This window comes from Cryptomeria japonica, chromosome 4 (assembly GCF_030272615.1).
Source record: "Cryptomeria japonica chromosome 4, Sugi_1.0, whole genome shotgun sequence".
In the NCBI taxonomy this organism is placed as follows: domain Eukaryota; kingdom Viridiplantae; phylum Streptophyta; class Pinopsida; order Cupressales; family Cupressaceae; genus Cryptomeria; species Cryptomeria japonica.
This window is the reverse complement of record NC_081408.1, coordinates 355,947,834-355,960,922: the sequence shown is the minus strand read 5'-3', so window position 1 is coordinate 355,960,922 and position 13,089 is coordinate 355,947,834.

Below are 13,089 nucleotides of genomic sequence, written 5' to 3'. Positions count from 1 at the left end.
TAAAATCCAATCTCAATAGACATGTACAAAAAGATGAAAGTGATCTCAAAGGAAATAAGGTCAATGAAAAGAAATCATTCCAACCAAACCCTAGCATTGACAATGATAAGTTTGTGAAAGATTTGAACCTAGAATTTGGAGAGGAAGCAATAGAAGAGGACACAAAATCAAAAGAGGGAGGAGGAGAGTAAGAGGAGGGAAAAATTATGGAGGAAAGAGTGTTGGAACAAACCAAGGCAAAACTGAAAAAACCAAACCTCAAAGCCAAATTGAAACCATGCCCTAAACCAACCAAGGAAAAACTAGAAATCACAGCCAATGCAGTAGGATAGAGAAAATTGAGATTAGGGAAGGATATCCTCATTCCCGTGGGGAAATGAAGATCCTATTTTGGAATGTAAGGGGATTAAATTTCCCTAATAAATGGCACTTATTAAAGTGCCAAATTAACCAATAAAAGGTTGATATTTCTCTCATTTAGGAAACAAAATGGAGTATGGATGAAAGTGCTAAGAGGATGAAAAATTGAAAGAAGTGGACTAGTCATTTTGTAAGCTTTGAGGAGCCTCAAGAGGTTTGGAGATTTCATGGAACCCACTCAGGATGGAAGGAGTAGTGTTAGAAGAAAGATAAAACTAGACTATGATAATATGAAAGACATTGTAAATGAAAGGGAGCTACCTTATAACAAATGTATATGAACCAGTATCAATAGTTGACAAAAGAGAGGCTTGGCAACAAATATCAGGAATTCTGAGGAATTATCGAATGGAATAAGTAATAATTGGGGGAAAATTCAATTATACTCTAAATAATGAATAAAAAAGGGGGGTCTCAACAAGATTTCAGACATACAATCATATTTTCATATGTTTGTGGATGACAACCGACTTGTAGACATAAAACAAAAACAGAACATTCGCATGGACTAATAGGAGGAAAGGATTCACTAGCATTTCAAAGAGACTAGATATTTTTTTTTTGTTGGTGATTGGGAGGGTTAGGATGGGATGCATAAAGCCAATATTTTACCTTTCACAGGATCAAATCACTACCCAGTCAAACTTAGTGGCACACCTCAAGAGCCCTTGGTTGGATACCCTTTCCGATTTGAGAATATGTGGCTTAGAGATTGAAAGATAAAATATCTCATTGAAGGATATTGGATAGAAATAGATGTAGGAAACAATTCCAAACTATATCAAATAAGCAAAAAGATTAAGCACATCAATAATAGGCTGAAAGAATGGAATAAAGAGCATTTCAAGAACATCTTTGCATAAAAAGATAGGGTGGAAAAGGAGATGTCCCCCCTCAATGAATCAATCATTAATAGAAGAATGCACATAGTGAAATATGAAGCTAAAAGAGCCTTAAAAGAGGAGCTCATGGAGATTCAGACGAAAGAGAAATGTTATTGGAGACAAAAATCAAGAGAGATATGGCTAAAGGAAGGATATAGGAATGAATTTATTTCATAAGACTACAATAGTAAGTAAAAATAGGAAAAGTGTCATGGACATAATGAACGAAGATGGAGAAATGGTGCAATCAATGGATGAAGTTAATAAAGAGGTAGTGAGATACTTTGGATCTATCCTCAACAAAGAAACACAAGTGCATAGGGAGGATAAGGAAGATGTCCTGAGTACAATTCTAACAATTTTTAGTGAGGAGAAAAATTGAGCCCTATACATGGAAATATACAAAGAAGTCAAATCAATTGTCTTTCAATTTAACCTTGATAAAGCACTAGGGCCTAATAGGTTCCTAATAAATTTCTTCCAAAAATTTGGGGCTATAGTGAGGAATGACTTGACAAAATTAGCAAAGGAATCAAGAAGAAAGATGACCATGCTTGGGACTATCAATCATGTCTTCTTGGGCCTCATCTCGAAGAAGAAGGACACTCATACTATGCGAAACTTTAGACGCATATCCTTATGCAACACAGTCTATAAAGGCATAACAAAAATCATTGCAAATAAATTAAAACATATCCTAAAGACAATTATATCTGAGGAACAAAGCAGATTCTCCCCAAGGAGATCAATTGTGGAAGGCATCATAGTTAATCATGAAGAAATACACATAGCAAGGAAAAAAAGAACTGACAGTAGTTACTCAAATTGGACATACTCAAAGCATATGACTTAGTTGATAGACAATTTTTAGTATAATTCCTAGAAAGATTCGGTTTTGGGCAAGGATGGATCAGCTGGATCAAAGTTGTATATCAACTCCAAAATTCTCAATTATGATGAATGGAGATGCACAATGTTTCTTCTCCATAGGAAGGGAGATAAGGAAAGGGGATCCCCTCTCATCATTCTTGTTCATAATTATGGTGAAGGCTATGGGAAGGGGTATAAAGAAGCTTAGGGATGCAAGTAAATTGAAAGGAATATAAGTTGTGGAAGGGCTGCAACCAACTATACATCAAAAATTTGTAAATGACATCATATTATTTGGTAAAACAATTCGAACAGAGGCAAGAGTGATCAAAACATACTTGCATAGATACTGCAAACATTTTAGTGAAAGCGTCAATTGGAAGAAATTCAAGGTATTTTTCTTAAACACACATTTGAGACTACAAAGAGACATTACTTGAAGACTAGATCTTCATGTTGCCTCCCTCCTAAGAAAATTTTTGGGAATGCCTTTGTTTGCAGGAGTAAATAAGAAATGATTTGGGAGAATTTAATAAATATTTATAAAAGCAAGATAAAGATGTTGAAGGGAAACCAGTTGACCTTGGAAAGAAAGATTGTGATGTTAAAAGTAGTCCTTTTAGCCATTTTAGTCTACTTAATGTCATGCCTGAAGCTATCAAAAAGTGGTAGAAGACATCCTAAATCAAATAATGAGAATATGTTTTTGGAGTGGTACAAGTGAATAGAATAAATTTCCACTCATTGATTGGGATAAAGTGTTCTCCCCAAAGGAAGTTGGGGGTACTAGCCTTAGACAACTATTGATTATGAATCTAGCTATAGGGGCCAAGTTGGCATGCAATATATATGCAAATAATAATTATAAGTGGGCTATAATTTTGAGAATAAAATACCCAGACTCAAATGAACCAACAATAATACTAATCACAAGAGACCCCCCCAAAGGCTCAGCCATTTGGAATTACATCATGGAATATAGAGGCATAGTATAACATCATGTCACATCAGAAGTCAAGAATGGTTGTCGAGCTTCCTTTTAGAAGGACTCTTGGGTAGGGGAGAAGTCGATTGCATGCCATCCTAATTTAAGAATAATAAAAGAAGAAACTAGTAGACTTTGGGGGGAAAAAATTGCAATTATGGAAGGATAATAGAACAAAATGGTATAAATTTATGGGAGTGGTGATCACTTCAATAAATCAATGATAAATGAACAAAAGGAGGCCTTGAGTGAAATTTTGAAAAAAAAAGAAGGAAATTTCAACCATCAAATGAGTTGGACACTATTTGGTGGTGTGGGCAAAACAAAGGTGTTTACAAAGTCAAAGTTGGATAGAAAATCAAAGAAGTAGCAATAGACATTTATGATTGGCCCACTAAACTATTATATAATAAGCATTGTTTACCAAAGATCATTGTCTTTACTTTGGTTGGTAGTCGAAAAGAAAGTATTGATAGAGGATCAATTGTAAATAATGGGCATCCAAGGGCCTAGTAGATACATCCTTTACCAAGCTGATAATGAAACTGGAAACCACATCTTTCTTATCTATCCATATGTGAAAAAATGTTGGAATGATTTTATGGCAAAATTGGACTTGCAGTGCACTTTTTCATATGACCTACGGGACTGGTTCAACTCATGGCCAATTAATAGAAGGAAAGCCCTATTTGGAAGTTTATGGACTATACTCCCATCAATAATCATTTGGGAATTATGGAAAGAAAGGAACAAAATAATATTTCAAGGTAAGACAATTCAAAATGATGACCTATGCAAAAAAATTGAGGAATTGAGCATATAACTAGTCAATAATATGGTTAAGAACAAGACTTTTAAACAAAACATCTACATCAAATAGGACGATGAGATGATAAAGGTCTTCCAAAATCTTAAAGTGACCCCTGCTAAGGGGATCCTGAATGACAAACAACCTGACCCGAGAGAAGGGGTTCAATGAATTGCACCAAAGGCCAGAAGGATTAAAATTAACTTTAATGGAGCATCTAAGGGAAACACCAGACCAAGTGGGATTGGATGTGTTTCATGAGACTAATTTAGAAAAAATATCGTAGAAACGTCGAAATTCATTGAAATGATAACTAGTAATGTTATTGAATTCAAAGCCACACTGGCAGGGTCATAGCTTGGGATGAACTTGGAAGCTAAATAGATACATTTAGAATGGGATTCACTAATCACAATAAATACTATTAGGCATAATGACACACTTGATTGGAAATTAGCACATTGGCTCAAACCAATTAGAGAGGCAATAAAAAGTTTTAATGAGTTCAAAATTTCACCTATCTATAGGGAGGGAAATGATGTGGTGGATGGTCTAGCTAAATTGGCATCCAGCGAGAAAACAAGAAACTACTCAATGGTAGGACTAACATGGGGCATGATGAGACAATAATTAGTATGCATGTCCACAAAGATACCAATCTAAACAAAATTTAAAGATGCTTGTCCCACAATGTATAATCATGCAAGATGATGGTGGAAGGGAATGGAATCTACTTAAGTGATTGAGACAGCGGCAACGATATAAAAAATGTCCAAATCCCACTACCTCTAGAGGACAACATCATAATCCAAGGATTATAAAAAAAAATATATGGACTAGGTGTTATTTAACCAACAAATTGGTGATTTACAGTTGCATGTCATTCGATTAAATAGGCAGATAGTACTATCGATGATGGGATGGCCAAGGTATTCAAACTAGAGATGGGAGGATAGATATTTAATCTAAATAAAAAATAGAAGTGTGAGAAAGATCAAAGACATTTATGAGAAATATTTGGTGATACTCACCAACACCAACGATAATTATGCATGCCTTAAAAGTCATGATGACACCAAAGGGTGGATGGGGAGACAAAGACCTAAGAGGTGAAGCATGACTCATTCAAAAATTGCATCTAGAGTTGAAAAAATAGCTAAGAATGGACACACTACTTCTCCTAGAGTCCACCAAACAAAAAATGTCGATCTTGGGTGAAGTAACAAATGAAAGGTTGGTGGCTATTTTACCTACAGGACACACATTGGTTTTGCATGTTGTTAAGGAGGTCCTAGAATAAAAATTTCTAGATGGCCTACCATAGGCACATGGTCAATATTGATATCATGGAAATTTTTCTTTCCAGGATATTATACATGGGAGTGCCAAAGGCCAGAGCAAAGAAGATTTGCCAAATTATCTTCAAGCACTCCTTCTTGAGGGAAATTGACACTACCCTAGATAATGTCAATAGAAATTTGCTACTCCCATTTCCACAAAACAATTATATGTCATAGAGTAAAGGTGGAGAAGTTAGGAAATATCTTGTGGTTCAAACCTTGGAACCAAAGCAACTACAAGGATGGCGGAATGACATCAACTGGAGCCTCACTTTTCTGCAATGTCTGGTCGGGATTATGCCAGCCCCAGATAAGGAATGGGTAAAAGAATACATGGAAGAGGAAGGGTTGTTGGAGGAGTATGGGTAAGAGAATGGAGAAGAATGTGAAGGGAATGAGGACCTAAATTTGGAGCTTCCTACACATGAATTGGAATGGCAAGAGAACAATGAGCAAGACATTGAAGAAATTGCAAAGAGATTTGCCCACGACACCTATGGCATTGAATTCTGGTGGTGGAAAGGGCCTTGGTTGTCAAGAAGCTACAAATGGAGGTCAAGGAATAGCTGTGGGTTGTGTTGAGTTCAAGGTTTTCTTTTATTTTCTACTAATATTGTATTGATAACTATAAAGGGTCTCATCTATCACCATTTTGTCTAAGGGTGACATAGATATTATAAGGTCTCGATCTCCAATTTTGATATGTGGATATGAAGTTAGTAATATGTGAATAAGAAATTGTAGCTAAGGTATGGTTGGGTCTAGAATTGGGATTGGGGTTTGAACTTTTAATTTTTTTGAATCAAATTGAAAGTGTCTAGTAGGCTAAAATAGTAGTACAGATGATGATAACACTCTTTGTAAGTGACAAAGGATGTAAACCTTTTGATATCAATCAAATGGGTGTTTCCCCTTAGTATCTTTTTTATTATAAAAAAAATTAATAGACTTACATTATCCCTTAGTATACTCATTTATTAATCTAGGAAAGTTTATGTGTGTCTTATTTGATTAGGCTAGATAACACTTAGGAAAAGTTTCTTTTACTTCACATTTTTTGTGAACCCCTCCAATATTACATGACCTTATTTTCTCCTAGGGTTTTTAATCACTATTAGGCTTTTCATGTCTCCTCTTCACATTCACTCTTTCCTTTTTGTTCATTTGTTGCATTGATACATCCTTATTTTTGTGGATTTGGTATTATTTTTTATATCTTGTCTTTTACCCACCCTACCTTTCTTTGGCCTTAAAGTTTACATTTTGCATGTGCTTTCAATATGATTTACTTTATATTGTGTAATATTTCTAATATGAGATTCGTTACTCTTTTCCATATCATTATTTATATAGCATTTTCATTGATATCTTATTCCCCTTCCATACCAAGTTGGTTGCTTGTGTTACTATGTTTTATGATGGTGCATATTTGTAATGTGCAAAAAGGGTGAATGATGGATCTACAGGAAATCTTTTCTTTCCTCCGAGGAGAGATGCAAGTTTCACTTTGGATTTCCCTTCAAACATTTTTCCCGCATTACATTAGAAGAGGGGGGGAAATGTATTAGATTCAACCTCCAAAGAATGAGATTGAATTTTGAGTGACATAAGAATGGTAAGTTAATCCCCTCTTCTGAGATTGAGATTTGAATTGATTGAATTGTGTACTTATGACTAAGTGAAAAAGTGATAAAGATCTTATTATAACTTGAAATAGAAGTATAGGATGAAGCTCTGTACCTAGATCTGGCAATAATATGTCGAGATGAAGCCGCCCTGCAAATTTGAGGAAAAGTTACCCGGACTGTGGCGAGAGTGTACACAGTCCTCCAAAAAATCTGCAAAACAAAAAGGGTTTTTTCGCCTCTGCAAATGGATTCCAAATATGAAAGTACAACTGTGCACTTGCAACCTACACACAAAAATGAGAGGAAAAAGGGGTTGGGATTGGGGATTTGCCTTCAGGTCAAATCCCAGTTTTGGAATTAAGCAAATGATGAAAGAAAGTACTTGCAAGAAAATGTAAATGAAAGACTGAAATGTAAATCACCTCAAGGGAGGTTGTAGATAGAATGTAGGTAGATTTTCTTGTATGAAGTTGAATGTTGAAAGGGATCACCTCTTCAATGGTTGAATCCTTGACTTGAATGCAACACCTAGCCTTGAAGGGAGACTTGAGATTGCTCAATGCTGGAAAGGAATGCTTGAATGCTCTTGAATGCTTGATCTCATGCCCACCTTATCGCTTATTGAACATGCAAAATAGGAGGGCGATTGCGACTTATATACTTATCAATTAGGGTTAACTAGCTGATTTTCCATCACAAGCCGACACTGGGGGAGTTTTCCTGCTCAATGCACAACCTCCAAAGCACAATTTGAAGGGTCATGCCCCAAAATAGGGAAGGGGATAGGGGTGCAATGCCCCTGTCTTGCCATTTTTTCCTGGACAAGATGCAGTTTGAGCAGTGTAGAGGGCCAGAAAGATACAGTTTTCAGGTGCCGAGCAAGTCTCTGGTCTCCGACCAGGCTTAGGGATTCGATTCACATGCGTGAGGACCCTAATGTGGTTGAAAATTGTGAGGGTCATGATTTTATGACACTACATTTAGTCCCCACTTTAGCAGGAGTATGAGTGTACGCTAATACTGTTGGTAAAGTACAAGGAAACAAGATTGAAAGATGTCTACCATTTCAAGGAGGAAAGATGCACCAAGCCCCCAGTGGACTAAGGATCTTATGACATCGAGCAACAAAGTTAAAGGGAAGATCAAGAAGGGAAAACCATGACTACAAGTAGCAAGGTTCCCCTCACTATGAGTCACGAAAAAGATACCAAAATTATGAAGCAAAGCCAAGTTCACTAAATAATTGTAGGCATCGAAAAGGAAAATATGAGTGAAGTGTATGCCCCCACGTTAAAGCGATCATGTGTGCCTTATCAGGAGTGATTTCTTTAAGGTAGGATACACCCAAGAGAGAGAGAAGAGAGGGAACACATTATCGCAAGGACTTAGCCCCCAAGTGAGGAATAAATCCAAGGATAATGAACACAAAACACGAGGCAATTTCACTTTCCTTGAGGTTAGTATACCTATAATAACTCATTTATATCATATATGTATATGCATATAATAAGAGTCATTCCCCAAATAAAGGAAACTTCCTTGGAAGAAGAGGGAAGACAAGAGTCTTTTGAGTCAACATGAAAGAGACCTGAGAAAAGATATCAATACTTTGCATCGTCCCCAAATAGATATTAAGGGAACAATAGAAGAACATGTATACACATAGAATAATGGTCACAAAAAAGAAAGAAAGAAGAGAGAGAAAATATCTGCAGTGCTAATATTGCTAATCTAGCATGACATCCATCTCTCGATCTTGTTGATCATTATTTCGGGAAGGCAAGAAACATGCCAGAGGAGCGACATTGAGCACAACAGATGAAGCTATCATAAGATCCAAACAAGGACTATGCTCATGTGGTAAGTCACTTTGTTCAATTCTAGGAGCTAGGATTAGGGTTTGTAAAAACTTAGTTGATAAATGCTTGTCCACATCAACATATTCATAGTCGCTATCAGAATCATAAGGAGTTTCATTGCCATCATGAATAACATCTTCACTCATTTCTTCATCAAGACTTATAGAAAGAGGAGTACAAAAATGAATAGGAGTAAAACCATCACATGTTTTGTGTAACTTATGATTTGGAGATGTAGGTTGAACATCTTGTTTAGGAAATCATATGAACTCTTGAAGTTCAAGGAGATGGAATGGTTTGCAGAACAATTTCATGATATCAAGCATGACACCTTTGTCGGTGGTCTTGCACAATGATTCCGCCGAGTTTTAGCAGAAGACTGAGAAGGAGGAGGAATATTTATGAAAGAAGGAACAAGATCCTCTTTGATAGTTCAAAGCTTCAGTTGAGGTCTTTTAGGTTGGACAAGAGGAGAGGCAAATCTATTCTCTCTATAAGAGAAAGGAATGGAACTGTGCCATATAAAGGAGGAATGCTAGGTGTAGGAAGAAGACTAGGTCCATCATGAGGAGGAGTTATAGGTCTAACCTTAGGAGGAATATTGTTTTTCTTCTTGGGAGAAGGTATAGTCACATCCATAGGAATAGATTGAAGATCTTCCTTGGGAGGGAGAGTAGTTCTATCCATGAGGGGAAGAACTTCATCTTTAAGTATGATAGGAATGTCAAGTGTTGGGGATCTAGGTTGACTTAAGGATAAGATCATATATTTCTTCCATTTTTGGTAAGATTGAAAAAGAGCATCACTCCTTGATGGAAGAGATTGAAATTGCTTAGGCCAAAAGAAATCAATAGGAATGCCATGGCCTCTTTCGAATGGTCTAAATAAGTTATGGTTCACAGTTATGATTTCACCATTGTGAGGAAATTTTAAACACTTATGGATTCGAGAAGCAATAGCCTTCATGGAAGATAGCCAAGGATATCCCAACTTCACACGAAATTGCTCGAAAGAGGGTATGATAACAAAGTCAACATCCATAGATTTAGTATGAACTTCAACATGAAGGGTGATAGAGCCAATGGTAGGACAAGAGAATCCATCAAATAACTTCACAACTACATTAGAGGCATCATATATTAGTTTTTATGCAATCGTAAAGTGAAAAGATACTCCTCAATGATGATGTTAACCATGCAAGAGGGATCAACAAGAGAACCACTACAAGGTATATCCTTAACCCTCACAACTATGTATAAAGGGCCATTGGGTTCTCTAATGGTCTCACTAGGGTCAAATTTAATACAAGAATCCTTAGGTGCATCTTGTTTTTCTACCATGTTTACTAAGTGCGGAGCCATAGAAGTGAATTCCTCAGAGGAGAAAGAAGCATACTTAGACTCAATCGCATTAGAGGTATGAGAAGGCAAGGGATCGGTAAAAAAATTAAGATTTTGATTAGGAGGAGCTACTGATTTATTTCCCTTATCATTCACACTTGCCACATAAATGGTATTGTTATCAATAAAATCTTGAATCTTACTTTTCAATTCGAAACATTTCTCAGTATCATGACCAGGCTGATGAAGAAATTGAAAAAAGGAATTGTTATCAAAATAATGGGATACAAGTTTAGAAGGATCAACTTATTTTATAGGAGGAAGTTTGATAACATTTCTTTGCAACAACTGAGACATTATACTATGTAAAGATTCATTCAAAGGAGTAAATTGAATTTCTCTTTTAATTTTTTTTGAAATAGAAGGCACACTTGTTGTAGCATTCGCATTGTTGTTGTTGATTGTATCATTGAACTTGATGAAGATTTTTTTTGGTTTGAACTTCACAAATGATTGTTGAACATTCTCCCTTTTACCACTCAAAGCCATAGGAGTGGATTGCTCCATTTGACTCACAGCCAGTTGATAATTGTGCAACTATAGAAATGAAGTAAACTCAGACAAAAGAAGCTTTTCTCTGATATCTTTTTGCTAATTAGAAATGAAAATTATTTAAATATCATTATCAGGTACAAGAAAAGAAATTTGAGCATACAAATGCTTATATCTACCAATGAAATTGGTCACTTTTTCTTTAACACCTTGTTTATAATGCATTAAATCAATCAGAGTGATTTTAGGACCAATGCTATTTTGGAATTGTTGGATGAAATAATTTGCTAGTTGTTGAAAAGAAGTGATAGAATAAGAAGGCAAAGAGAAATACCATTGTACATCCTTATCTCTTAATGTTCTTGTAAACAATTTTGCAAGCAATCTTTGATCATAAGCAAAATCGGTACACAAAGTTTGAAATGTTTTGACATGCGTAAGAGGATCACCTTTTCCATTATAGAGTTATAATTGAGGGACCTCCACATGCTTAGGTGACATAAATTTAACAATATCAAGAGAAATTTGGCCCGCAACATCAAAGGTAGGCACACTAAAATTGGATTGACTCATAGAAGCAATTTGTGGTTGTAAGGAAGACACAGTTTGAGCAAGATTATTAATGGTTGCTTCGGTAGAAGAATTGATGTGAGACATGGTTGATTGAGAAGGTGGTGAAATGTTATTGAAGGAAGGCATGGATTGAGAATAAGGTGGTGGGACATTATGAAAAGTAGGAATAGGTGATGATTGCATAGGAAATGAGACACTTAAAGTAGGAACAAAATTGTTGAATGAATTGCCCCCTTGTGTCACATTGATTGGTTGAGGAATAATAGGATTACTTATGGAAGACATAGGTAAAGATAGAGGATTAAATGAAGAAGAGGGATTGCCCCCATGACCAATCATTGTAGGAATAACATTTTGAGTTTATGTAGCCATGTTGTTTGAAGTGAAAGTAGGAATACTAGCCATTGAAGTGGTTAAAGGAATAGAAGAATTGATTTGATGTGAAGGTTGTGAATAAACTAAGTTCTCAACACAACTCTTGATAGGCATGACATTAAAATCAACAATATGAGCAATGCCAAACAATATATCAATTTGATTCTTATCACTTTGAATCATGTGTTTAAGGCCTTCAATAAATGGAAGAGCTTCATGCTTAGGGTATTCTTGACACATCCATTGTTGAAAGTTATCAAATTGACTGTCCAATTTTGAAAGTTGATCTATAGAAACTCTAGTCAAAGCTTATTCTTCATCATGGGATTCATCAATTGGATAGATAGGGACATGATTAGGAGGGGAAGAATTAGCATTATCCTCATTAAAGAAGTCACCCAAATTAGGCTCCATGTCCTTAATAATTAAACCTTGGGAAGCCTTAATTCTAATGCTTCATCTAATGGGGATAGGGTAGGTAGGACTGTTAGGCCCAATATGGAAAGTTAATGTACTGAGAGGGGAGGGGTGAATCAGTACTTTAAAAATTTTCTTCAATAATATCTTTACTATTATGCATAAACCAAAAACTGCTGCAACATAACATAAAGCTAAAACAAATAGATAACAATCATACATGATTCACTCCATAACACATATATTTTGGTTACGCAGAAAATCTTGGTTAGAGAGAAAAAATGTGGTGGGGATGGCACCCACAACTTCACTACTACAATAATAAAGGTTGCTCAGTTAGAGCTACATGTTTAGCTATTTTTGATAGATTACCCTTTTAGGAGTATCAAGATCTGTTAGATCTACCTTGCTAAAGGATTTTACAACACTTAATCTAAATGTTGCACCTGGTTAGAGGCTTTACAATTTATAGACTTGATTAGAGTCTTTTACCCTGTTAAAGGTTTCTCTTACAACTTCAAAATATTACAATAAAATCATTACAAATATCTGCAACTTTACATCTAGAATGTTATAGCAGATTCTATGTGCTCAGAATAAGATTACCTTGCTTATAGCATACCTCGGTAACCCATTTAGTAACTCGGTAACCCTTCTGTTTACTCTGTTCTTTGACTATTCTCTGAAATCCTTCTCAGTGACCTTTGTGTCTCTGTAATAGTCATAACACTTAGTGCTTTCACATGTCTTACTTCATATATTTCTATATCTTCCTTTCTATCATGCTACATGTATATATCTGATCTTAATCCATGTTGTATAAATAGATCTCTTATGACGGTGATCCATTCTTTGCTTTAATCTTACAAACATGTTTTTATCAAATGAATAACCATGCAAAATATTTCATTGGTTAGATGACCTCAAAATCATACACAATCTTTAAGTACAATTTCCAATGTGATAACGGTTCTATGTGCCTCGATCTTGTAACACATTTTCATATGTATGTCCAGGTTAAATGAATCTGGTAACACG